General features: G+C 33.3%; 1 protein-coding gene across 16 annotated transcripts in view; it reads left to right on the plus strand.

Moving 5' to 3' along the window:
- The window catches only part of LOC129953701 (protein lap4), a 448,072-nt gene that overhangs the window by 218,109 nt on the left and 205,087 nt on the right, over window positions 1-24,876 (plus strand). Inside the window, exon 1 of one of the 16 annotated variants that reach the window (XM_056067063.1) lies at window positions 11,612-11,758. The exons of the other annotated variants lie outside the window; for them this stretch is intronic. The gene's annotated coding sequence lies outside the window, so the exon portion shown is untranslated. Of the gene's footprint in view, window positions 1-11,611; window positions 11,759-24,876 lie in introns of those variants that run through there. 16 annotated transcript variants of the gene reach the window in all.

Genomic DNA, 24,876 nt, shown 5'->3' on the forward strand with positions numbered 1-24,876 from the left:
ATTAAACTCTTCAATTACTTTTTTAATAGTCGACGAGGAAAGTTTTCAATTTTCATCTACCAGCTTTCAACCGTCAATTGTCAAATTTGTGTTTTAAGCTTCTAATTTGACAGATAATACCTTAGCAAAAAAAAATAAAAACATTTTCTACTCGTAGTAAGCAAAACTTTTAAAAGGGGATGTTATATTTAAACGGTACTTATTCCAAAAAGTTCTTTTTTCCTGCGTATAATAGAAGACTAAACTTATAAACTGCAACAGTTAAGCAAAGTTTATTCTTGATCTATATAAAACTTTGTAGCGTGAAGGGCTAAGGGTAAACATTGAAAACATTTTCTTGTTTTTTTTTTCATTTTTATTTTCACACTCAAAATAATTCCTAAAAGAAAATTTGGAATCCTATTATTGCCAAATTACCATCATAGATTCTGTTTAACTTAAATAAGTCTCTAAGAACATCACAACCAAAACTCTTTCAATAAAAGTTAAATTTTTCCAAGAAATAAATAAACAAACAAACAAGAAAATGGAATGTACTTCTGCATGTCCTTAACTACCATCCACCCTACGATTAAGTCTTAGCCCTCATAACTAAACTTCATAAACTTTCTCTTCTTTCTTTTCTTGGTATAAGCAATTTTCTTCAATTGATGATTGCTATTTCAAAAAAACAGGATACAATCTCACCACATTCTTCTTTTTGTATGTTAGTGTATATTTTTACGGAATATAATATATGCCATTAGAGTTAAAAAATAAAAAGATTATAATGGAAAAATAATATAATGGACCGAGAAAAAATCCACAATTGCACAATCTATTATTATTAGGCTGAAAACTTTTCAAATGAACTTCGTTTTTTTCTTTTTTCTTTATTAACGATCGAACTTTACAAAGTTAAATAAAAATACGAAAAAGAACTTCTCGGTAAAGGACTAAAAAAATGTACCTATACCTATGTTTGGGGAATGTGATGGTATCTTTAAGAAGGAAGTTACGAAAAACATTTAAGGTTTATGTACATGTGTACCACATTGTTTTCGATTAAGAGTTTTTTTAAAGAGAAAAACACAAATCATGGTGGAAAAATCAAAAATACATTTCATAGAAGTTTTGCTATAACTTGAAATGAAGTTTTCCCCGCTTACAGTAACTGAAGCTCTTAAGCAATTTTAGATACAAAATACCCTTGGGCGGCCCTAGCTAAGTGTAGATTTTTCGAGACACAATAAAATGCTTCTTTTGTGTGACATACATAGAATAATGTCCTTTATTGACGGTCGGAGATCTGAATCTTAGCCAGTAAATCTTTTTATTGGACGAGTATAATTTGGTCTTGAGTAAAAGTGCCTTAATGCAATTGAACATGGTTAGGCTGGGTTAGTTTAAAGTGGCTGTCCGTGATGGAGTAAGATACAAGCTAGGGCAGTTTAATGGCCAATCGTGATACCACATGTATCTTAAGGCTTTTTTCTAAGCTCAATGAAACCAGTTTGAGTCCCTTAAGAAACGTGAGAATCTGATTATGTTAAAATGATTGAGCTTGTTTAGATCATTATAGAAGAATTCTCCTAGGCAATTCTTGTGTTTTGAGCTAGAGCATGGTATGTACACTGTACAGTGGAGGTGAGTAGCTGTTTCCTCCTCTTTCTCATCTATACAGTGTTTGTAAAAGTCATTTGAGAATAAGACTAGCCGTGTGGCTTGCTTTCCAATACCATCAGCATGTCACAGTGCCCGGTTTTCGAGCTTATATGCGATTTGCTTGGAGAAGCAAGCACTTTGATCACTTTGGAACTCTCATTAATTCCTGTGTGCAAGTACTTAAGCCGAATACGAACGCCTAATTTGAGAAAGAACTATTCATGACAGAATTACCTTTGGAGAATTTGTCAATTCCTTGGATGAGGCAGTACCCGTGAAAAAAAAATTTTAGATGTCATAGGCTGGGATCGAACAAAACACCACTTTTTCTTTTATTTTTTTGTATCTATCCATTTTTATTAATTCATTCTTAAACCTTTCTTAAAGCTGGACAAAAATTCATAAAACTAGCCTAATTAACCATAACTTAGAACTAACTTGCTGTCCCATACGGACACTCTAAAAATAAAATGAATTTAGTGGCGCAACAGTCCGCAGAAACCCAGGGCCTATTGACTTACAACTCTCAACCAAATCTGTGTGCGAGTAATTTTAGGAATATAGGGGACCTACAGTTTATATGCCGAATCCGAACGGACGATACGGACACTCTTAGTTAAACTTAATTCTAATTCCTTTTCCCTAAGTTCTATTTAACTTGAATTCAATTTTATTTACCAAACCTGGTTATCCTGCTTTAGTTCGGTCCCATTAGGGCACAGCCCTACTGAACCGCAGGAGCTCTGCTCCGCCTTGTGCTATGACGTCCCGATTATACAGGAGTAGTCGCCTATCCGCCTATATATGACGTCTGACGTGGTAGATTAGCGGAACTGCCAATCTATCCTGTATCAGACCGCATCTGTCTAAAAAGAGGAATGCCTCTGGTGGAATGAAGACAAAGCTCTGGCAATGTGACCTCAAACGAGTTTTATCACGAAATTGTCAATTTTGTTGGATCGAGCCCCGTTGTATAAGACCTCTTTGGAATAGTAATGCACGTAAGAAGATTCGGCTGTTCGATATAAGCCTGTAGAGCATCGTAAACACTGCTGCTCGAACACCCGAAACTTCTCCATTAAGAAGGGCAGTGTGAACCATACAGGACAATAATAAACGATCATCGGCCGTATGAGGGTCATGTAGCAAATTACCTTCACTCTGGGGTCAAGCCGACTGCTGTAAAACAGCCGTTTCGTCAGAGCGAAGGCTCCGAAATATTAATCAAACCAGATACCGAAGTACTTCACAACACTTTTTTCCGCTAATGGCTGCCCGTGCAGATTAACGATGACCAATTCTTGCACGTAGATATCACTCGTGACCATTGCCAACAGAGTCCGGAACAGAATTGTCTCCGACTTCTGGACATTTATTTTCTGTTTCCACTTGTCGCAATAACGCTGTATCTAGTCGAAATCACGCTGCAAGTGAATTCTAATAACCTCAACCTTTCGGGCCGTTCTGTACACAATTAGATCGTCGGCGTACGAAATTGCCTTTGTAAGACTGCTGGTGTAAAGGCTGAAGAGAATCGGCGAATTCACCGCTCCCTGTTGAAGACCATTTTTAATTGTGAATGTTGTAGTAGAAGTTACATTGCCACTTTTGACAACAAACTTTTATTTTTGTCCGCAGCCCAGTTAGTCAGAGCCCTACTGATGATCTTCCCGAAAACTTTGCTGATGCTCGGAAGAAGACTTATCGACCCAAGATTTGACGGGTTGTAGTTGTCCTTTCCCTTTTTCGGTTCTACCAATACAAAATATATAAACGGCGTCTCAAAATTACCTCAAGGATTGTTGCAAGTATGCCTTCGGCTTTTTGTAGTTCAGATGGTATTATGCCATTTGGCCATTGCATGTTTAAATGGTTCGAAGTTCGATTGTTAAAAGTAGCAGCAGTAAGTTCGGCAATTCTTCACTTGAAATTGTCCAGGAGCCATTTGCATTTTGCAGACAGCTTGGTATGGCTGAATAAGTTGAAAGATGCCTCGAAGGATCACCAGGAAGATCGCTTAGATTACCTTAGTGCCTTCTTATAAATTCCTAGGGATTCCTTGTAAGAATCCCAGTAAGAGGCTTGTCTTGTGGCTTTAGCTTGGAAACTCTTTTTCCTACCTACTCCTCTGAGCGAGTCAAGCTGTGAGGCCACCCATTGTGGTTTCCTCTTATGAGTATAAGTGGACAAGCAATTTCTAATGATCTATTCAAAGCTAAGGAGAGGTCATTGACTTTATTGTCAAGTTCAAGCGTTAGTGGAAGCACTAAATAGTCCCGGTTTTATAAAGTTTTGTAATATGTTTATGCACATATATAGCCTTTCCTATTAGATAATTCCTCAGTTATGACACCAAATATCGAGCTTGCTCTCTGCTTAGAGGTATCACCCACTTTGCAATGATAATTACTCCAAACCTTATTGTAAGTTCAATACAATGGAAAATCTTATATTTTTATAATCATCACTTGAGACAAATTTCTTTCCCATTTTCAAAGCCTTTCAACTCCAGATGCTCAGACTATATTCTAGTACGAGTATAAGATGTTTACTTTCCAACTTATTTCTGTTTATTTTAATTATGCTCTAATGCACAAAGAGCGGCGCATCATCGGCATCCTTTCATTTTGCTTGCAATCCAATCGAACGCATATTCCTTGTGATGCATCACATACTATACCTTTGCGAATATAAGTTTAGTTGGGATGATATCAAATTCATACATATTCGCCCCCTCCCTCCTTCTTAATCTGTTTTGTTGTGTGTTTCTGTCTATTAATGAAGCCTTTTCAATGAACCACACCTTTTGCTGAAGCATCATCTCTTTTATTTGACAACAACACCAAACGATGACGATAGTTGACAACGACAACGACAACGACTTCGGGGATTCTATACGGATTCTATACACGGACTATACACGCATCTAATGATCGATTGAGCTATCCCATCTCTCGTACATCCCTGTGTGTAACTGAAGATGAAATTTTTGCTCCAATTACTAGCAATCAGATACCTACGAGGCTCGACACATGCGATATGCATAAATTAGGTCACATTCTTCAACATTTTCCGACTCTGATGACTCTGGGCTTGTGACTACACCACGACCGCACATATATATTCTCTCTCCATCTCTCGGAGTATATCTGACTTTGTGCCACTGCCAAGCCTACTGATGCCACTACAGTGCTTCAGCTTCAGCTCCAACTTCTACTTGTTGTGCACATTATAATTACTCTTAGGAAATCATCGACCTTTTTTTACTATGCCTCTCACGTACAGGTGGAAGCATTAAGCTTCTGCGAACGTGATGTGTGTTTTGCAGTGATGGGGTTGGGAGAGTGTTGCGTCTGCCAAGAGAGTCTGCCACCCAAAAAAAAAAAAAACACATCCATGCATCCATAGATCCACGAATCCACACATCCCCCGAAACTACCACGTACCTATTGAGGGAACAGAACAAAAACGTATATAATCAATTTATCAATATTTGTCCCTGTTCGACAATTTTTCGTGCGAGTGCTGACTACAGAATCTAGACTCTTCCCTAATGTCAAAGGCGTAGTCAAGGGGCTATAGATGGTATTGAACAATCGCCTAAGTTAATATTACAAAAAAGATGATGTCTCAAAAGTTATCCAGTTGCCATGAGCTGCACTGTCTTCGAGAACCTTATTCTATAATCCCCTCCCAATAACTTTTATGCCTACGACCCTGGGAAAAACATGGACTACATTCATGATTATGAAAAAAGTATCTATATACAATTCAGAGACATGACGACGATACTGCGATGCTCATGAAATTATACGGCAGCGATGCACGATTCACAGTAGGTGAGTGGGTCTTTTCACATCATACACCTGTGCTAACCACCTGTTTCCAACAAAAAGTTCACGCCTAAAAGCTATACTCCATACTCGTACCTACCTACGAATACTTCTGCGAGCTGTATATCTTTTGCGTTTTACCTAATGATAGGCATTAATCGCTCTTATCGCTTTCCACTTTATATGTTGATAAGGAAAGTTGTAAAGTCGCAGAGTCGAGCAGAGCTGCGCAAGGGTTCTCTTTAGGCATGTTAATGCTTCAATTATCGATATAATGAGGTTCATCATTTAATTATAATTAAGAAAGAAATACCTAAACAGTGGTAAGCGAAAGTTGATAATGTGGAAAATAAATATGAGTTTTTGTCATTTGGAATTTAATTTATTCCAGACAAATATTAAATCTGCATTAGGTAATGAGAGTTGTACGAGTTGAAAATAATAGTATATTAATGAAAAAAAAAGATTAGACAATCGTGTTATTTTTGATGATGTGTGTTAGCCCTTGAATGATCGGTGAAATCAACAATAAGAAAGATTTAGTCTTGTGTTCCAGTAATCCAAAAATAACTTGTATTGAATTGTTCTGCACCATATTTCGAAAAACACGCTGTACAAGCTCCTCTTTTTAGTCTGGGATGTGATAGAATGGGAGGACTCCGGTCGAGGCGACTTAAAAATGTCGAACGACTTAAAACTGCTCGGCAAAGACACTTGCAGATTCATCTTCTGCAAAAATACTCGCATGTTAGTTATAAATGAGAGTGTCCTTACTAACTGAAACAAATACTTGTATGATGACTTTAGGCATGAGTTTAATTCATCTGTAACATTTGAATGGGGAATCAATGGAAGAATATTGCGAAATTCACCTTATAACAGTCTATTGCGCTATTTTAGGCGCTTCGTTGCAAATTAATGTTGCGTTAGGGTTGAAATCAAAATATTGTAATGATAATAATACTGTATTTAAAATAATTTATTTCAAAATACTGTCATTAAAAATATTTTAAGTACAAAATATTGTGTGAGCAAAATACTGAAACACAAAATGTTTATGTTTTAAAGCTTGTAAATGTTTACCTCATTACATCTTTTTGAGATAAAGAATTTGAAGATAAAGTATTATGAGATAAAGTATTTTGAGTCTACAGCATTTTGAAATACACTTTTTTAAATTAGCATACAATATCATACAGAATGTTTACCATACAGTATTTTAAAATACATTATTTCTCCCCGCTTCCATTTCGTTGATTTGCGTGTATAATAGAAAATTTCATGGTAGAATGTGTAGTTCGCTCAACTTATAGCAAAATCCACAGCCAAATGAAACCAAAGCTAGAGCTACAAAGTAATGAAATTAAAAACGTTTTTCCGGCTCCTCTGGGAGCAGCATGAACATAAAATCAACCAGATCTACTGTTTACAACTTCTATCAAAATGATGTACGCAATTCTTTGTTGTTGATTAAACTGTGAAACATTTTTATGAACTTTTTCGACCAATGCTACAATGTCGTAATTTTGTTCTCGTTGCAACTGCTGGCTCAACGCATACTCCAAGAATTTAAATATTTATTCATTGCTTAAACCTTCTCTGGACTTACAAAAATAATTCGAGACCAAAATTAGCCAAATCGGTCCAGCCGTTCTCGAGTTTTAGCGAGAGTAACGAACTGTAATTCATTTTTATATGGATTTTTACGTCTATTTAAGTTTTTTTAATCTTATACTTTTAGGACTAAAACTACTAAAAATTTGACTGACTAAGAACTTATTGAGATAATATTGACCCAACTATAAAACAAAATTCCAAATACTTTCTATGACTGTTGAGTGTTGGAAGGTTTACTTAACCGAGCCTTTAAGTGTTCATATGTAATTATTGAAGAAAACAGAGGCAAATACGCATATATTTTTTCTGAACTGCTTCAAGTCTTGATGTATGAATGGCGACGTAGTTAGGTGACCAATATACAACTAATATTCAAATTTAAGTCTTACAAATGAAAACAAGAAGATTTAGATCTTAAGAGTCATGAAAATCGCGAGCGAATCTATTTATAAATCCTTGAATCCTTTTAGTTTTCTTAACTATGTTGTTTAACTGATAATTAAAAGTAAACTTGGATCCAACAATAACACCTTAATCAGAAAACACAGAAACATTGTGTAAAACTTATAATCTTACAGTTGTCAACATTTAAGACCATCACCATTCCCTACAAACTTACAAGTCTCTTTGCAAATGTAAACAGTCAGAAGTTTATTTTATATTTTTGATTTAATACCGTCAGCGTAAATAAGGTCGACCGAATTTTGTATGATCAAAACCGAGTCATTTATGGCTGTCACTTACTGAGTGAAATCTCTCTAGAAATGCTTAGTAAACGCCGTGAAGTGTGTGCTGTGGCTCCATCTTGTTGGAACCAGACTTCTTTGTAGTTCTTAGTTGACTGATTTAAGTTTGGTTGGAGGATGGTCTCAATCATGTGACAGTAGCGATTGGCATTCACTGTAACTTTTTTTGAAAAAATATGGACCTAACACACCAAATTCAGCAACAGCACACCAAACTGTCACATAAGGGCTGTATAGTGGTCGTTAATGAATTTCTTGAGGGTTTTCTGTTGCCCAGTATCGGAAATTGTGTTTATTTACAGTACCCGATAAATGGAAATGGGACTCGTCAGACGAAATTAAAACAGCACCAACGGGAATGTTTTGAAGAATGTCTTCACAAACAGCTCTGCGAGTTTGAAAATCTCTCTCACTTAATTCTTGTGCAATCATCATTTTGTAGGGATGCATATGAAGATGTGTGTGCAAAATTTGTCTTACACTCCTATCAGACAATCCAATGGCAGCTGCATGTTTAAGTGATGAACGCCTCGGAGATTGCTGGATAGACTTACTTACACGTGCCACATTATCCGGCGTTATTGCTTGCTGTTGCTGTTAAGTTTGATAACTAAACTTGAATTTTTTTCTATCCGGAACAGGATCATGTCGTCCAAGTTGAAATCGAGTGTCAAATGCTCTACGATTACTAACCGCAGAACCACCATGACGGACAAATGAGCGATGCTCACCATGCCACGCCATTATGATAACTAAAGACGGCACGTAGACCTCTATCTATCTATACCCGGAATACCATTTTATCTATAAATAGCTCTATATATAAACGTCTAAAAATACGGGAGGTTTTTTTGCCGGACCCTGTAAATAAAATAAATAAAATTGGACCTAAATGGCTTCTCTGTGAGACTCCAGAACTTACAACAAATTGATCCGAATACTCATTACGAAATACAATACTATAAATTTATAAAAGTTGATGTTAAAACCTTGATTGTTTATTTTTAAGACTAATGTTCTGTTACATAACTTGTCAAAGGCTTTACTAAAATCAATAAATATACAATCGACTTATCCAAGTTTTCCAAAAACATTAAACATAAGGCTGTAAAGTTGATTAAATTACTAATTATAGATTTCTTTTTAACGATTATAACATATGATTTAAGTTTAATGAAATGAAAGAACATTACATTCAATAGACTTGAACAGTTACGGTATCACAGATAATTTAGCTATAGATCTGTAGTTCATTTCTTCATTTTAAGCACCTTTCTTGTGCACAGGTATAATGAATGCACTTTTTCAGATATAAGGAAAAGCGAACTCTTTAACTAAACACATAATAAACATGTATATATGATAAATAAGCAACACATCTTTTTTAAGATGGAGGATGGTACACTATCAGGGCCTGGACTTAAACACTCATCCAATTTCATGATACGCTGCGCAACTGTATCTTTGTTTATTTTAAAATTAATTGAATTTAAGTGAGGAACATTTCCTTTAAAAGAGGAGTAAGTACTGTTGGCATCGTTATTCATTTTAGCCCAATTCAGGTATGGTAGGCAACCTACGATTAAAACTTCATCTTCTATTTCTAAAAGAACATCGATATTTTCTATGCAGTCATTTAATTTGTTGTAAACGTCGTTATTAGAACTCGGAGGTATGTCAGCCGGTACTGTGGCGTCTTAAACTTCTAACAACATTCATCCTTAATCATACACCTGCACACGCTGTCAACATTATTTTAACAACTCTGCTTTCGTTCTACTCTACAAGTGTTGACAGTACACACGACCTTTCTCATATCCGTTATACTGACTTTTCTAATCCGTTATATTAAAAATTGTTTTCCCATCGTAAGGTTCTTAAAATGTATACCTATTGAAGAGCATAAATCTGAATATTTGGCTGACACAATCTTGACATTTCGGGAAATCATGATAATTCAATAGAGGAGTGTAGAGGACAAGCTATGATAATTCGTCTAATATGTCGGGAAAATATTCTGGTTTGCAATCAAGATTAAAGGAGAAGTGTGAATACGTTACCTTTGTACCTTGTGCAGCACATTCTCGTAATTTAGTAGGCTTTCATGCGGCTGGTTATGAACTGGAGGTAACAAGTTTCTTTCAAGTGGTTCAAAAAATATACAACTTTTTTTCTGCTTCTATGCATCGCTGGACTAAATTGAATGAATGTTAAGGTTCACATAGAGTTCTTAAAAGATGGTCTGCACGAGATGATGCATGATCATGGTTAAAAGCAAATAACTGAAGCCTTGTCTAAGAAAATTTAAAAACTGGAGTTCCTCATTTCAACAGAAATTTGGAGCACAATATTAGAAAGAATTCATAAAACCGGCAAAAACCTTCAAACAGAAACAATAACGATTGACGTTGCTGCCAATTTGCTTTGTTCACTATGTTCTTCTATAAATGATCTAAGGGAGAATTTTAAGAAATTTGAAGCGTGTGCCAAAATTCAGAATCCAGGTGCTAATTATAAAGACTTAATAGAACGAAAAATAGTACGAAGTCCTTTTGGGCCCAGGGCCCCGAAAAGTCTAAAGAAGCCCGTGAGGCGGTGTGATAAATAGATCCCCAGCTTGTTTTGTTGCCATAAGTTAAGTTTTTCATTATATTTTAGCACAAACATTTTAAAATACATTTTACTAATTTTTAATTCATTGATTGACAAAAATGTAAGCAAATATTTTTCTTAACAAACTTCACTGACAATTTAGATTTTTTAATGTTTTAAGTGCAAATAGTGTTCTTTTTTTCGACTTTTTGGAAAATCGTAAAAGAACAAAACAAATACAAATGTTTGAAAATTATATTCGTGGAAACATTTAATTTTACGAATCATTAATAATTTAACTTTGTTGTAAGAATAAACTATAAAATCATTTAAGACGGATTCTTCCAAAACTTTGAATACAGAACATTTATAATAAAATTGATATTCGAAAGGCAGAAAATTTAAGTAAAAATTTAAATTCACTTAAATCGAAATACCTATTGTTATCTGATAGAACAGGTTTGTAATTTTCTATCCTTAGAATATATTCTTTCTTTTTTGAAAAAGCTAAAAAAAAGCGACACAATACTTTCCGCCACAAGTGTACTTCCACCCCTTTCGATTTTTCTATTTATAATTTTCCCCAAACTAACCCAAAAATTCTCCCACAGCAAATGAAGCGAGGTGTGAGAGTATCATTATAGGCATAAAGTGTTAAACAACCATACTTAAAATATCCCCTGCTAGACGAAAGCTTTTTTCAATAAAACCAACATTTTGAAAAAAATAAACATAATACCAGTACCTAGATACGTTGTACGAGTATAAGTACATTACGTACATAGAAGTTGAGAAACACAACAAAATGTGATGAAATGTGATGAATAAATAAAAGAGAAGATACTGAGAATGAGACTCCATAAAAAGACATACAAATAATGAAAATGAAAAATTAAAGAAAGCAAAACACTTGACAAAAGTACCTTTAATTATATCAGACTTTTATTGTTCCCCTACCACAAGTCACATTCGTTGGCGGTATGAGGCAAGTGCTTCCACCATTCCACTGCCACACACAATCTTGTATCTAGTATCTCGAATATCGAGCGAAGGTGTTTCGCGATACTTTATCAATGGTTGCGTCAACCAAGTCCAGTCATAATTTAACATTTGTTGGGAAGATACGTTTGTTTTTGCGCTCATTAAAAAAGAAAAAAAACTAAAATTTTTGTTTGCTTTTTCCGAAATGATTTTGTTTTATATTTCTATATAAATACGTATACACTGACGTTTATATTTGTTTTGAAATAATTTTTCTATTCTGTCGTATTGTTTGTTGTTGATTCAATTAAATTTAAACGACCGACTAAGTTTCCGGCTAGAACGGTATTCGTTTATTCATAATATTTCTTTTTTGTTTTGTATTTTTTTATTTTTGTTTTATCGAAACTATGCAAATTTGGTTTGCTTGGAATAAAATATTAAGTGCAATTGGAATTCTTTAAAAAAAAGAGGGAGGTTAACTCAAAAACTTATGTAAAAACAGCAACTTTCGTGCTTCGAAACTACCGCACATGATAATATAAAAAAAATTTTCTGTTTGGTTGGTTTGACTTGGAACAAAATTTGAAAATTTGAAAATTTAATTTTGAGAGGATATAGAAAAATCCTATACCTACTTACCAAATTCAACTTGGTCCTTTTGTGGATTAGATGATGATTATGACGACTACGATGAGGATGATGATGATGATGATAAAGACGAGTCCATTCAGATATTGGAATGTTTCAACAAATTCAAAGGAAAAAGTTTTGTTTTTCTTTTACATTTGATTTTTTCCTTTTTTTCGTAAATATGTAAAACACAAACAGATACACATCACATAAAGAAAATAAAAATATACCTAAACATAAACATAGATAGATACAAGGACAAAATATACAATTTTCCCAGGAAAATAAATTTCCCAATTGGCAGGAAAGGATATACACTTGTTTGGACATCACATCACAACACTCACTCTACTACTCACACTAACTCTCAATCTAAGAAACACACACACACACGCATAAAAATTCGCCAGATGCATTATATTTGCATGAAAAGGACTAACAACACACAGGAAGTATATATAAAAAGATACGAAATTTATCTACACCCGGACCCCCACTATAGCCCGCACACACTTTTCAATTCAACATCCGTTCTTAAATATTTTTGTCGTGGACCATCATTGAGGATGAAAAGATAGAAAGATAGATAGATATATTGACTATGCACGCAAATGGATTTTCAAATTAGTGTGACCGTTCTGGGTTATTTTTTGGTGTAAATAGTGAAGTTTAAAGATCTTATATGGCTAAGAATAGGTTGAGTAAGTCTGTATTTGAATTTTTAAGTGTTTGCAGTTATCGAAGCTTGAACCCTGATTTTTCACCACAAATTAAATGTTTTCGTTCAATCAAAATTAATGTTTGAAAACTTTATTTTTCCTTTATAATCATTTTGAGCATTGTTCACATTCCATGTTTTTTTTAATAAACCGTTGACATTTTGTATTTGATTTCATGAAAACAAACTGTTTTGTGTTTTTGAGGCTACTTTAACCAGTCCTTTTATGACTTTAAACAAAAAAAAAAAACTAGGATCCGACACTTCCTTTCCCGTCTTACTTAAAACTTAAATAATAATAAGATAAATAATTTTAAGTCAATATTTTTTATTATTCTCTTAATGCTTGAGTCTAAACCCATTTCTTATCAATGAGTTGTTGATTTTATAGGTTTTCGTGTTTCTTTAAAAAATTCAGTTTAATTTTTGTAAATGTTGAACTAAAAATTACCAACAATATTTTGCATATGATGAAATAGTTTGATTTCAAATTCTGTTTAAGCATTTCTAGAAAGTTCTTATTTCATGTTTTCCAAGAAAATTATTTTGAAGTTAATACCTTCATTTATTCTCGAGAAATCTCGAAACGAACACCAAATTTTTATCAGTTTTGCGATTTCAATTCTTATGAAAAATTCCTTGTTGGATTTTTATAAAAATTGTACTAAATGTCAAAAACAATATTTTCTGTAAAAAGAAATTAGTTTGAAGCCAATATATTAACGCAATTTTTAACAAGTTGTAGTAATGTTTTTTAGGTTTTTTATTTTTCATCAAAAACTGTCAATTTGGCTTTTTTCAAAATTTTAACCGATGTTTTTCTTAAAAACAAAATTTGTTTGAAGTCGAACTCTACAGGTTCTTGAGATATGGACGACGAAAAATGCTTCCCGAACGTACGTATACACTCACGCACAAACCTCTCTCTAAAAGTCTTTTATTTAGATTCTATTGACTTTGAAACGTAGAGAAATGTAAACATTTTTAATTTGACAAATCGGACCGATTACAATTACTTTCTATGTGAAGTTAAAGATATTTGACTCCAACTGTTAGTTTCATCGGAAAAATTGGAAATAAATGTCTCTTTTTGATCTTGTCGTAATTTATTCGAATTGGTTTCTCAATATCTAGAATCTGTGGTCCAACACTTATTCCTAATTTAAATTGATATTTCGCTCAGGTGAAGCTCAAAATTCGGTCAAAATAATATAAAAATACTTTGAACGAATATTTTATAGCTCTAGAATTATCATTGTTTTTAGAAACTTTAAGTTATTTTAAATACGAAATTGAAGAAGAATGTAAAGGTTCTTGAAAACCATGCTCTCTTGGTTAGCATCTTTTAACCATTTTTGTATGGTGTTTGTTCCTTTCCAATAGTTGATGGACACTAATTCCGAAAGACTGGGAGTTAGAAACAAGATGAGTGACTTGTCAATTCCAGTCGACACTAACGTGAAATAATCAGACTTATGCTGCTACTGTTAATGTGAGTTAAGCCAGTGCCGACTTTTATACATCAATGTTAATGTTTCACTGTCATACCTACTGCACCTAGGTGAAGTTTTATATTTTTAATATTTAACACGCGTGTTTAAAATCGTTAAAATTGTGAAAAAAGCAGTTTTGAAAACTTCATTTGACCCACAAAATTAAACGTGAATTGAAATAAATGAACCACATGTAGTTGGCTTTACTTAGTCGAGGTCAGTTGGAACAAATTTGTTGATCCAAACAAATTTCTTTGCTAACTAAACCATAGTTTTATAACCGTTTTTCTTTATAGTCATTTCTTGAGAATCGTTTTTTAAATAGAACAATAAATTCAATGAAACCATTATCATTTGGGATTTGTAAGATTACAAATGACATTTTTTGTTACAAAGTAATTTCTGCAATATTGCTTTGTAGTTGGATGAACACCATTCTGTCGGTAAAAGTTTAAGCCACTTTTTCGAGCATACCCGGTCTTACGTTTATGAACCAAACACTGCCTTCTTACGGAATAAAAAGAAGTTAAGATCCCTTTGCGATTTCTAAAAGTTGTTCTTGTGTAATTCTTTGCATAATAAAAAGTAACATTCACATTATATTCGACTTCTTCGATTTTCAGAATTCAGTTTTCTGTATCAACGAATTTTTCTTTTTATTATTTTTACCTTTCTTAAAAAATATGTATAGAAATCCACTCAAGTATTATCCAACTCCGACAGTGATGAATTGAATTATTGTGCTGTACTTTTTTGTAAACAAAAATTGACCCCAAAGGACTTTAATTCCCAGCGAAAAATAACTTTTCCTCGAAAAAATGCTGTTCATACATGGATTATCCCTCAAAATTAATTTTCTTTGAACAGTCTAATCCAACGACATTTCAATTTATTTTTTAGAAAAATTTCAATGTTTCAAGGAAGGAAATTTAATTTACGATAACTCTTACAATGAGAGAAAAAATAAAACCCGAAGGAAAAATGTATTTCCATTTTGGTTCAATTTATTTTAACGAAAACTTAAAATTAAATATAAAATCTATAGATATTCAAAATAATGAGAAAAGATGTAAAAGAACCCAAAAACTTGAATCAAAGTTACCTCGAGTTGTTTCATTACCTTTAACAATTGAGAGAAACAAAATACCTGTGTGCGAGTAATTTTGTCAGGAACGGTGGGGACCTACAGTTTTAAGCTGATTCCGAACTGCTAATTTGAAAATGCACTTTTCATGATAAGAATTACTTTTGAATGATTTGCCAGACAGACAGGGTTTGAATTCAAGACCTCTGGCGTGACAGTCGAACGCACTTTTTTTAAATTATTAATAATTTTCTTAAAACTTTCTTAAAGCTAGACAAAAATTCATAAAACTAGCCTAATTAAACATTACTTACAACTAACATATGCGGACATTGTTAGGTAAACTGTAATACATAATTCTAATGGCTTTTGGTCAAATGGTCAATTTTTTTTGTGTTTTATATTATATTTTTTTTTTTTCTATATTCTTTATAACCTTAAAACTAAACCCTAAAACCATAAAACAGTTGCATATGTAAGCCGGCAAAGGTTTTAAACCCCATCCCAAGTACTCACTATCAATTGCCGATTGAAACCACCACAACTGGTTTTCCTGCTTCATCCTATTGATTCGGTTCCGTTCGGAAGCAGCAATACAAGTACTTGACCGAATAAGCTCTGCTCCGCCTTATTCTATGACGAACCGATTGTAAAGGAGTTACCTATTCACGGTTCTTCGTCTGACATGGTAGATTAGCGAAACTGCCAATCTATTCTGTTTCAGACTGCATCTATTTAAAAAGGGGAATGTCACTGGTGGAATGAAGCCGCTCAAGCCGCTTGTCGTTCGGATAGAACGCCCCGAAAATTTAATTGTTGGTGAAAGACAAAGCTCTGGCAATGTGACCTCGAACGAGTTTATCATGAAATTGTCGGGGCCTGTTCTATAAGACCTCCTTTGAATAGTAGTAATAGTAAACTTCTCCATTTGAGAAGGGTCAACGTTGACCCACACAAGACAACTATAAACGATCATCGGCCGAATCAGGGCAATGTAGCTAATTACCTTCACCCTGGGGTCAAGCCGACTACTGTAAGACAGCCGTTTCGTCAGACCGAAAGCTCCTCTGGCATTTATGTGTCTGTCGAAATATATGAAAATTGATCCAACCAAATACCGAAGTACTTCATTAAACTTTTGCTCGTAAATCTTTGATTGTGAAGATCAACGATGACCATTTTGCGCAAATTCTTGAACGTATTCCACGTGACCCTAGCCAATTTACTCCGGAACAGCATTGTCTCCGACTTGTGGGCGTCTATTTTCTGTTTCAAGTCGTCGTAATATCGCTGAATTCTAATAACCTTAACCTTTCGAAACCGTTCTCCACACAATTAGATCGTCGGCGTGCGCAATTGCCTTTATTAAACTACCTATCAGATTGCTGATGGAAATGCTGAATAGAATCGGTTAATTCTTCTTGTTAAAGACCATTTTTAATTTAAAATGTTGTAGTAGAAGTTACATTACCACTCACAAAGTATATACAATAATGGTTTGCTTATGCCAAGCCTGCTTAATTTTAGAAAAAGACCCTTTGATCATGCCGTGTCGAAAGACTATGTGCATTGTTTTTTGTTATTCCATTGGTTATCAGAAATAAGTTTGGAAGCAGCATGAACTGTCTATCCCACTTAGTCAGATGATGACTTCGCTAATCCTCGGAAAAAGACTTATTGACCGAAGATTTGACGGGTTGGAGTTGTTCTTTCCCTTTTTCAGGAGAGGTCAGAAGATGATCCATTGCGGTCTTCTGGATTATATGCATCTTAAGTGCATTATTGTGCTAAAAATGTGAATTGCCTCTATCGGTAAATGCCTTAGTACACCGAATGCCTTTTTATTTTTTATTAACAAGAGGCTTGTCCCGTTTCCTCGGTGATTATAGCATTTGCCAAGAAATCGTCATTGAACCGCATGAAACCGTGGCTCTCAGGTCGCTTTTTTATCATGTCATTTCTAAGGTAACAGTGATGAAGTAAGGCTCTATTTTTAAGCTCGTGGTTGGGTTGAATTCATCTTGTACACTCTGCTGAAAAGCTACTAACACTGCTTCCACCTTTTCCCTTGGATCTTCAATTATATAAAAGTGATCATCAAAGATGGCTTCGTCTAGATCTGTTCCCTTCAGTTCCTTTGAGTTTCAGACAGGGAAGTTCGTTATCATTCTTTTCCCTAATGCCTTGTGGATCTTGCCACGGGATTACATATCCACTCCACTCTTTTAATAATATCTCGGATTAATAGAATTGATTTGTTACAAAAAGTACCAGGTGAAGGTTTTTAGCAGGTACTAATGGGAAGTTATCTGGGCTGGGTCGCATTCCAGCCTCTTTTTTCAATTACAAGTAAAAGTAATTCAAACGAATACTTGTTTAATTACAAGTAATTGTAATGGAAAAAGGGCAATTACTAATGACTGATTACTTGTAATTGAATTAAAAGTTGAAATTGATTTCGAAAATTATTTCTTATATCTTAACTCTGCTGTTGACAGACTCGAAAAATGGTCACTCCAGTTTGTGGGAAAACTTTTATGCACCGGACGCCCACTCTCTCCCCCTCTGTCCCCTGCCCACTCCATTTCATCACTTCCCTCATCTAGCAGTCAGTATATTTTGATGTTTTTTTACTTTTGATGTTTCTGACCTTCGGTGATTTTTCGGTCCTGTTTACGTTTTTGTGCGAGTATTATGTTGACAAATGAGATACAAAACAATTCTCTGGTTTTGTTTGTACTGAGATTTAGTTTTCATTCGATCGCATGAGTGATTTTGGTCATCTGCATGCATAGAGACTAGATGACAGCTATGGCATCAGCAGCAGCACCCAGCACCCAGTATGTAGTATCTAGTAGCCAGTACCCAGAACTAAAGCAGAAGACACATAGAGCTAAAGCCAGGCCCAGGAGGTGGGATTCAGTAATTGATTTCTGACTCACTGACTGATTGTTTGCAGGACGTGAGTGAATTTATTCATACATTCTGTTGCTGCTGCTGCTGTTGCTGTTGCTGTAGCTGCTGGTTCGTGTCTTTTGTGAGTGATGTTTATCTTTGTATCTAAAATATATATATCTTATTTTAGTTTTTGTTTATTTTTTGTATCCCTCGGATATCTCTCTGTTTTTTGAACTCTTTTTCCGTATGGATGTTGGACATTGTGGAACGAATTGTCAAAATGAAAACAACTAGATGCTTTTTATTGTCAGATTCAATTTAGATATTTTCAAAATTATCCTCAAACTCTAAGCCATATTCGTAGAATGTGATGTGATGGTGTTTTCTGTTTTCTGTTGGAAAAAGTTATTTTACTTGTTATATTTTTCATACCTATTTTATTAGATGCTTTTGTGTTTTGCTTTTGTGTTTTTTTCTTTGATTATGTTTTGTATTTTCTCAAAGAAAATTGATTTTTCTCTGTTGTGTTGCTCATTTTTTATATATTTTTTTTTTCTATTGTTGCTTCGGTTTGGAAAGTAAGGAAGCAGAAGAAATAAAATCAATAATGGCGCACTCGAATGTGCGTTTTATATTTTATTTTAAATTTCAATTTTGTTTTAATTCTTTTGTTATATTTTATTGCACTTTAGTGTTATCGGTCGTAATTAGGTTTCTTTTTATGGGATTAATGACACAATGTGACGAATGTGCATAATAAGTATTGACATGTTGAGCTTTGGATAATGTTACGTGAATATATTTAAAAGTGCAGCCGAATGTCTGTGACTAGCAAAAATTAAAAGTACCTAGTTTGATGTAATTTGATAGGCAAATGAATTTTAGAACACACATACTCTCGTATAGATGGATTGTCTAGCTTAACATTTAACACAAGGGTAGCTGATGGAGGTTTGCCTTTATTTTGTCAAGTTGTGCATTCTCGCCCTTTTGGAATTAAACCGCACTATTACCTAAGTTAGATTATTCTTAAAAGCTGTTGTTATTAGTGTGAAAATTATAAGACAGATTTTGAATCTTGTTTTAATTGTAACAAGATTTCAAAAGAAATTAGATTCAATTTTAGATATGCAATCAAAAACTTAAGTTTAAACTGATCTTAAGATTAGTCAGTTAAATCAATATATTTTTATAATTTTAAAGCCATTTCAAGCAATTCGCTAAGTTTAAAAAATGATTTACTCAATTTTGAACGATTTTAACATCTTACTATCTCTTAAAAATTTATCAAATTTAAAAACACGGAATGGCTGACTTTAATTTTTAGCAATTTTCTAACTTTATATGACATCTGTACAATTATTCTTAAGCAGTGAATAGATTGATCCAGTCAACAGTTGGGAATTCCAATTAATAGGTCCATTTAAGCGTAGTTGCTTTGTATATTTTCATGAACTTTCATTTTATAGACCTGTTTGGATGTTCGTTTTTTAATAAGAGGCAATAAGCAATTTATTAGTTTAGTAGGTTTTCCTTTGTAAAAAAAATTGTCAATCAATTTTTTTTTTTTTAAATAAACTGGTCGATAAGGCACTAAAATTGCACTTTTACAATAGGTTTTCGCGGCCTTATTCAAATCCGACTTCAAAATTAATATATCACGTCAGGTTTTCCAGATATCAGTTTCAAATTTCTAAGGTTTTTTGCAGCTATCTAAATTTATGAAGTAGCTTTTTTTCAATAAATCCGTCATGATTCTCCAAATTAGGAATCCTTTTCTTCAAAATTAATTTGACAAATTTATATTGTTTCATTTAATATTCGAAATCCAATAGAATCGCTAAACCATTTTGCTAGAATGGTTTTCAACAGAAAAAGTCAAAACGGTTTGAACGTATCTGTTATCTAAGCAATCCTATTATATCAAGTTCTAGAAATATATTAAAAAATATAAAAACCATGTTGAAAACGGGTATTTTTAAAATTTGAACAAATAGTTAGAATTAGAGCTTGAATTCGAAATAAGTACCAAAAAATAAATCTAAAACGTATTTTTTTAAGACTATTTAAGTTTGAAATTCAATTTTTTTTGAAACTTCACCCATCTAGTGGTATTTATTATAAGCTCCAAGATAATTATGTTAATTTTGTACAATTTGGAGCGAGCTATGACATTGATAAGAATTTGCGACCACAGAAGGGGCTCTGCTTAGGTATTCAGTTAAATTTTAAAGTATATTTTTAAATATTCTATCTGAGACTAACATTATAAAATTAATTATAGTTTTTAATGATGATCAGTAGCGGATGGTGTGAGCAGTACAATGCGTTGAACGTGGAATGTTTGGCCTTAAAGCCGAACTGGTTATGCTGCACTAGGCTTAGTAAGTGAAGTTTTCTGAGGATCAGCAGTTCAAGAAGTTTGCTGAGATTATGAAGCAAGGATATAGGGCGAAAGTCATTCACACTACTTGCTCCTGTTTTTTGGGGATTGGGAATATTTTTGCTGTTTTCCATTTGTCGGGGAAATAACTGTTGTTGATATAAAGTCTTTTTAGGACGAAATTGGAAATTTTATCAGGTCCAGAGGATTTTTTGGTGCTTCCCCATTGGATTGTCTCAATGAGATCAAGTGGATTGGTAAAGGAGTTTAGAAACTTCATATTAATTGTAATAAGAACTCAAAACAATGAGAATCAACAGCAACTAACTTATGCTTAAAAAAAACCGTTTTTGGTTGTTTTGTCTTTAAGCAATTTAAAAATCAATGATTACCAATTCTTAGGAGTAATTCTTTTAGATTTGTAGTTTAAAAAAAAAACTGACAATTACATTTTTTGAAATTTTACCAGATGTCAAAAACGTTATTCTTCGATGCATAGAATTATTTAGGAGATACAATCATTTTTAATCTTAAAATATTCGAGCCGACAAATATATTTAAAGTTTTTAACTAAGAAAGTTATTGTAATTCGGTCCGATTTGTAGAATTAAAAATTCTTCAAAAATAAATAAAAAGTTCCCTAGAATCAAAATAAAAGATATTTAGAGAGATATATTTTTTGTTTACAAACGTTCGAGAGCTTTTTTCGTCGTGCATGTCTCAAGAACCAGTAAAGATATCGACTTCAAATAAATTTTGTTATACAGACAAAAACACTGAGAGATTCAGAAAGAACTTTCAAAAAAATTTAATGGGTGGTTAAGCCAAAATATCTCACGAACCAATAACGCTTTCGACTTGAATTAAATTTTATATAATAAAACTCACTGTTTTTTTTTAAATCAAAAAAATCAAAAAAACTTAAAACTATAATTGTCCTCTCGTATTTTTGTATCTAGAAAATAACTTTACGAAACGAAGAATGTATTTTTCGACATCTGAAGATTGACAATTTTTTTTCCAAAAAGAAATAAAAACTTAAAAAACATTAATTAAGTTGTCGAAAATTGATTTTCTACTATAATATCTTTTCAAAAATTAAAAACATGGGCTTCAAAGTTATTTCATCTTATAAAAAATATTGTTTCAGACATTCAGTAAATTATTTTTATAAAAACACAACAGTTTTTTAATAAAATGGGTGTTTGATTCTCAATATCTCGTGAATAAATGAAGATATTGACTTTAAAATGATTTCATTCTGTGCTATATTTTCTTTGAAAAATTCAAAATGTATTTGCTTATGTAGGAAACAGTAACTTTCCAAAATAACTTCTTAAATTGGTAAAAATTGGTTTACGACTAAAAACCTCGGTAACAAGAATAGATTTTGAAATCAAACTATTTTATCATATGCAAAATATTGTTGCTAATTTAGTTATTTTACTTAGACCTTAAAAAGTCGAGAAATGTCTAAATTTTCAATTCGACAAATCGGACCGTTTACAATAACTTCTTATGGGAAGTTAAAAATTAAAAAAGTGTCTTTAAACTTTGACTCATTCCTGCTTTATCTTTTTTTATTTGTCATCATTTTGCTATTTTGAAAAATTATATAATTTTTGCTGAGGAATGTACATTTTTTTCTTTTATTTATTTACATTGTTTCTATACTTATCAAATTGTTGTTTATCGTGACTGTTCTACATTTTCACCTGTGCCTAAAAATAAAACAATATTGATTGATATTATATATTTCTTTTATCTAAAGGTCAATATTGCTATATACCTTAACACACATATAAATCTATAATATCATCGCTAAATGGCCAAGGTTACTGTTACTGTTACACAAAAACATTCACCAAAAAATAAAAACGTCCTAAAATATTATCAAGTGCATCAGATTTTATTGTGGTTTTATTTTTCCATAAGTAAAGGGTGAAGTCGCTTTAGGTTCTACCTGACGCCCTTATCAGTCTAAAACTGATTAAATTGTTGTAAAGTTATTCTTCGTGTGTCACAATCGCACACCAAAAGCACCCCAGTTTTTTCTGTTTGTTGTTTTTGTAGTAGCGTTTTCATATTTTCATATTTTCAGATATGAATGTTTGCTATGTTCATTATCTTGATTATCAAAATTTGTAATGGTGACATAAATGTATAGGAGGGCGTATAAAATTCCATTCTGTAGATACATATTGCCTAATAAAATAATATTTTTCTGTTACCTGTTTCGATGGGTATAGTGTATTGAATGTTAATGTAAAAGTACATGTACTTATGTCCATAGATACAATTTATACTGTTTGGATGAGTAATACAATTTGAATTATATTTTGTCACTTCAGTGTAGCTAAGATAGGTTTTTAGTTTTTATTATTTTTTTTCTAACCATTTTCATTTTAGGCACGAATATAATAATTATTGTTAATAAGAATCAGGGTGCAATTTGTTCCACTTTTTCGCTCTTCGCCTTTGGTTAAGTCGTTAATTATGTGTTTAAAAAAGTTTGTGTTCATTTCCCTTTTGTTAAAAAATAAAAACAAATATTTTCTGTGTAATATAATTAGAAATCCCTTTTTGACTATTTTGTATTCGCTTAGACATAAACAAAAATCTGTTAAAATGATAGGCAACCTTAAAGATACCTTGATAAATATTTTTTAGCACTTTTTAAATCAAAATATACTTTTTTTTTTTGAGTTTTCCAAACAAAAGAAAGAAAATATTCTCGAAAAACTAAAATATCCTATAAAATGTTTAGACTTTTTATACCTGCTTTGACCTTAGTTTAAAAATAAACAATTGCGGTGTCAATAAAAGCTGGGATGTGACCCACACTGATAACTTGTCATTAGTGCTCTAGAAAATTATATTTTATTAGTAGAAGTCCAAGTTGGTGTTTCAACATCTGCGAAACTTTTCAATATTTGAAGTTTTTTATTTTTATTTGCTTTGGAGACTATGGGTTTGCATTTTTGTCCCTTAAAACATATGTACATGGCAGCATCATCTGCCAACCTTTATGGAAATGAGATGCTTTGCCTTGATTGTTCTTGCAGCAATTTAGATCCGTGAAACAAAATGGCCTTCCATTGGAAAGTACCATAACAACGGTTAAGAAATATCATCCACTTCAGCACCTGACTTCTGACTGCTTTGGACTTTCTTAAGACCTTGAATTATTTAGGAAATTATTTATCAGGGTAGGCATTTGAATATTTTTGTTCAATTTTTATTTCAATTCGCATCCTTGATTTTTAATTATCAGAATTCTTAACACTTAGATTGTTTCAGAATAGCCTGGACAACGTTAAGCATTTCCAATTTCCAGTGGAGCTTGTGCAACTAGGAACCACCGTATCGTCGACAACCTCTTTATCACCTTTGTTGGCTACTGGTACCTGGTTTTGCGGGATTTTAATTTTAACGTTCCTGATTCCTAAATGCAATTTGTTACTGGATTTTTCAAGAGCCCCTCTGCGTTCCTCGGTAATTTTCAGAAGGTAAGAGGCACTGGTATTCTGCGGCTCTTCTGCCTTAATGACAACCCAGTCATTCATTGGAATTAGAGCATATATCCTCTGAAGACTGTGGGTCAGCTCCTGTCCGCTTGGTTTAATGACCATGAAGGGAAATGCGAGCCTTAGGCTATCTAGGAAAGTCCTTAGCTGAGATGAACTTGAGCTTCAAGCTCTCCCAGTAATTTCTTAGCAATGATTTCTCTAAAGAATTCCCTGGAAAACTCGTTTACGAATTTCACCAGAGTCAAAACTAGAGTAGGGTTCCTCACTTTTGAAAAAAAGTATAAGTAAAGGCTTTTGCCTTCGATGCCGTTCCACACCGCTAGCAGACCTTTGCTGTTGGTTGAGCGCTCATCGATAATTTAAGGTCATTCCTGACAACCTCACTTAGAGTATGCGATTGTGCTGCTCAGGGAGATGGCACAATACCTTTTTTTGTCCGACTATCAAGCTTACTCTTTTTCTCAGCTGGAAGGGCCACTTCCTAAGATTTGTTAAGCTTAACGACGTTTTCTTGAGAAACAAAAAGGTTATTGCACTCCTCGATAAACTTCTGGTACTTAATTTTGTCCTCAGCGTCCTTCTCATGAACTGTTCCGGGCGCCTCATGTTTGGTAATTTCGTCAAGAATGAGATTTGTTACGCTTAACGGCCTTTTCTTGAGTAGCCAAAAGGTTATTGTACTCGTCGATAACTTTTTGGTACTTAATTTCGTCCTCAGCGTCCT

The sequence above is a fragment of the Eupeodes corollae genome, chromosome 1 (genome assembly GCF_945859685.1).
Source record: "Eupeodes corollae chromosome 1, idEupCoro1.1, whole genome shotgun sequence".
NCBI lineage: Eukaryota > Metazoa > Arthropoda > Insecta > Diptera > Syrphidae > Eupeodes > Eupeodes corollae.